General features: G+C 36.4%; 1 long non-coding RNA gene across 3 annotated transcripts; it reads left to right on the forward strand.

Moving 5' to 3' along the window:
* Positions 1-633: 633 nt before the first annotated feature.
* On the forward strand, positions 634-2,542 carry LOC110934765. Of its 3 annotated transcripts, none has more exons than XR_002588604.2 (3): positions 634-801; positions 1,346-1,439; positions 2,507-2,542. It is a non-coding gene; the product is annotated as an uncharacterized LOC110934765 (long non-coding RNA). The 3 variants fall into 3 exon arrangements; XR_004890328.1 differs by lacking the exon at positions 2,507-2,542 and adding an exon at positions 2,286-2,396; XR_004890329.1 differs by lacking the exon at positions 2,507-2,542 and adding an exon at positions 2,307-2,396.
* The last annotated feature ends 1,812 nt before the right edge of the window (positions 2,543-4,354 follow it).

Consider the following 4,354-nt stretch of genomic DNA (forward strand, 5'->3'; position numbering starts at 1 on the left):
GGATGAAGTGTGAGAGAGGTGGTGTGCCAAGGGATGAGTTGCAAGAAAACCAAGCACTCCTATTTATAGGCTGAACAGAAGGCTGGGCACGGCCCCGTGTCCGCTGCACACGGCCCCGTGCCAGTCTGACAATCTCTCTCTTCGTTAATTGTAATCCGGAATTACAATTAATGCGCCCGCAGTACTTTCGCCACGCCCCCGTGTTCACTGGGCACGACCCCGTGGTAGGTAATAGAAGCTTCTACTGGTTTGTCTTTTTTGCTGCTTCTTGGGCACGGCCCCGTGCTGGCTGAGCACGGGGCGTGTTCAGTCTTCTGCCTTCTCTATTTTGCTTGGAGGATGCTGTCGAGGGGTCAGGCAATCCACTTATGTTCCTTTTCTTGTATTTATGTTAGATTTAGCTGTCTTTTTGCTTCTTTTGTTAGTTTGAGCTCATTTAATCCTGAAAATACAAAAGAAAGACAAAAACACTCTTTTCCAACATTAGTACTTAAAAAGGGTTAGTTTTATGCCTCATTTGATGTAATTTATATGTTGCATTTTACACACATCAAATACCCCCACACTTGATTATCGGTGACAACATAAAAATTCAAATTGACGGATTTTTTTATAGATCTGCACGCATCAAAAGTCTATTAATTAGGGTTCCAGCCAAATAACTCTCCTCCAAAATTTTAATCCCTGCTTCTCACCCGCTCCCCTGCGTCAAGCCATTCAAAGAACCCTGCTTCCATACATTTGCTCTGATCGATTTGGTGGTCTTCCATGGTAGATTCGTAAACATCTCCATATATTCAAGTAAGAATCTCTCATCTTAACCCTGATTTTTCTTTTTACGGTGTTGTCTGATTTCGATTTTAGGTTTTGAAAACATAGGGAATGAAGTCCCATTACTAGCGTGATTCTCGATTTAGGGCTTCGTTTTTATTCGAGATTCTTCATTTTGTGTTTCTGATATTAGGGTTCCAATTTGAGGATTTTGAAACTAGATGAAATACTGTTATACTTCCGGTGTTTGTTTATGGATATTGTTTATCGGATCAGTATCGCTGGACTTAGGCACATCCTCTTTGAATTCTGTTGTTTGATTCTTTTTATGGCATAATTTCAAGTGATTCTGTGTAGCTGACACGGTTGACACACTTGTATTAATAGGTAAAATTTTCTTGAAATTTTATGAAAAAGGAAATGCTACCATTTTTATCGGACAACCGAAGATTTGTTTTGGTATTTCTCATATAGATGACACTTGGCGTGTGCATATTCCAATGAAGTTTGGTTTCATAGTTTGTTATTTTCGGTAACATATTTACTAATGGTTGTGATATACCGTGTTCTGAAGGTGCAGAGCTGCGCTATGTTGTGCGATATGTACTATGGCTTATGAGACAAATGAGGAAGGGGATAATCTCAAGGCATCAGCATATTCCTCACTTGTATGAAGCTCTATTTTTGTTTTTTATATCTTTTTTGTGCTCTTGTTGTGATATTTTGTTGGATTAGAAGAGATTGCAGTAGCAGGCAATGTAAATAAAGTCTGACAACTGACATAAATAAAGTCTGACAACGAACCTTATACTGGAGGTGCGCAATTCGCTTCTAAGCCTGAATCGGTTCGGGTTGGGTCAACGTAGTCAGAACCGGGTCAGGTTGGAGTCGTTTTTCGAGAAGAAAGGGTTGGGTCTGATTGGGTTGAAAACCGGGTTGACTGGTTTCGGCCAGGTTTGACTGTGTTCAAACTGGTTTCAGAGTATATGGTTAGAACCCGAATTTAACCCTAGGCGCGCACCTTTTGCACTTTTGACAACTATGGTTTGAACTGAAACATAAAAACACTTTAGCAAAAATAACAGGTTCTGAGTTGTCACCTCTAAACCTTTGGTTATGCAGGCTGTGGCTCGATGACCTTTTTAATTAAACATGTTGACCACATGACCCATCAATCAGGTCATATAAGCAGGTTGACAGGTCGACATGTTTTATATGAACATATCGACCTGTTAATCCATTTTAACCCATTTATTACAAACCGCCAACCCGCTTATGACTCGTGTAAAACCCATCAACTGGTTTGACTCATTTAAAATGAATGGGTTTGTCCGGACTACACGGTTTTATAAATGTGTCGAGGTTAGGGTTGATGTGTTCGGAATAAATATATGGGTCGTGTTAGGGTTCAATGATTCAACCTGCCAACCTGATAAGATTGGCATCTCCAGTATATTCATTATTTCATAAATTTTTATTGTTTAGCAGCTCATATAGAGATTTGTTTTTTGCAGTATTATGAATCTTTACTCCAGAAACTTGAATAACAAAATGAGATGGATATTTCATATGTTGTGAACAAATCTCCAAAGAAAAATAAAAAAATTTAAAAAGATGCAAGCCAAGCTGGATAAAAGTCTCAAAGAAAAGGAGTTGGTGGATGATGTAAGTGTTTACCTCCGTATAACCGATGAAAGGATGTTTTCTTATTGATATTGTTCTTTTTTGGTTGTAGTTTAATGAAAGTCTTTTGAGAAACAAGGAGATATGAGAAAAGATCATTGTGAAAACTGAATAAAGGTGTGTTCTGATTTAAGGTATTTCTGTATAAAGCTTTTACGAATTATAAAAATACTCCGCGCCTATTGCCAACGACTAGCAAAAATAATTTTGGAAGCAAAATAAGTAATAGAAAAACATATTTTACCGGTTAACTATATTAGTAACAAAATTATTTTTTTTAATAATAAGTAATGTTAGCTATGTAGTAGTGGGTTAACACGACCCATTTTGACCCTGTTTTGAAGTGGCCCATACCGACCTAAACCCGTTTTGATATGTTACTTGACCCGATAACCGACCCACTTGTTTAGCCGCCTCTACACATAGATACTTGCTATTTAACTCATTATACAAACTAGAAGTGTATAACTAAGATTGGATTTTGTTCTTCCTCAACCAACTTGACCCGTTATTAGTTTTCTTTAATTCTGACTCTTGGATTTTCTTTATTGGTTGTTTCGTAAATTGAAAAGGTAAACTTGGTTATCAAGGAGCTTGTTGATGAAAAGGATGAAGAAGAAGAAAAGTTGAATAGAATTATTGCGGGGCCGTCGGCTGAAAAAGAAAAAAGATAAGGTGGATAAAGATACTATGCTCGATAGGATATCACAAGTTGAAGCTACGTTAACAGCTATTGTTCTAAGATATGTTATAAACACTTAGTTTTGAATGTTTCGATGTTTATCATATTAGGATAATTCCAGTTATTTAACATTTTAGTTGGTATTTATTATTAAATTGTTTTATATGATTTTGTAACATGAAAAACTATAATAGAATTGTTTTATATAATTTTGTGGTTTCGTAATTTTATTGGAGTATTTATATAATTTTGCAATTTTATTGAAATGTAATTGTTATGAAAACAACAGGAAAAAAATGGGAAATGTGCAAATAGGGAAACAGATGTGGTAGCATATATTCAATGTGGTTGCTAAATGGTAGCAAATATTCAATGCAAGAGGTGGCTAATTGGTAGTAAATGTTCAATACTACAACTAAATAGTAGCAAATTGGTGGCTAAATAGTGGCAATATTGGTGGCTAAATCGTATTAAAACCATGGCAAAACAACCGTAGCAACTTGGTAGTAAAAAGTCCTGGTCATGTGGCAAACAAGGAGCGGTCGCAAATTATTTTGACCGTTTTTGTGGTGGCAAAAATCCGGTAGCAAAATATAAAAGTGGTAGCTATTTGGTGGCAACAGGGCAATTGACACGAGTGTTTTTGCCACCGCACTTTCGGTTGCTAAACGGTGGCAACATGGTAATTGTGACCATTTTGTTACCGAAAAAGTGGTGGCAAAAGCTCTATTTTCTAGTAGTGTAGGGGGAGTTTTTGGGTAGGTGAAAAGAAAAATAAAAATAATGGTTTTGAAAGAAAAAGGGGTTAGTCCTAATGCCTCCATCATTTACTTACTTGGGTTTAAGTTGGTAAGGACCGGGAATGAATTGTCGTGGCAAGTTCTAGAGTCGTAAGAACCAAGCGGCTATTCACACAAGAAACGAAAAATGAGCATTTAGCGTAAAGATGTATATTTGTATGCTCAATAAAGGCTCAAAACTCACTTTTTGTGGGAATGGTTTTTTATATGTGATCGAGTATATATAATCGAATTTTAACTAAGCTTGTCATGCCGTTTCATAATTTTCTTATGTTGGTTCTTTTTATCACGACGCTATCGGTTGTAAATTTGTAAAAATATAACCTTGTTAGTCTTAGAATTCACAACTTAAACTTTAGACAAGTAAAAAAATGAAATTTTTGAAAAAAAAAAATTTGGGGTGATTAGCGGTTCCAAT

The sequence above is a fragment of the Helianthus annuus genome, chromosome 4, assembly GCF_002127325.2.
Source record: "Helianthus annuus cultivar XRQ/B chromosome 4, HanXRQr2.0-SUNRISE, whole genome shotgun sequence".
Classification (NCBI taxonomy): domain Eukaryota; kingdom Viridiplantae; phylum Streptophyta; class Magnoliopsida; order Asterales; family Asteraceae; genus Helianthus; species Helianthus annuus.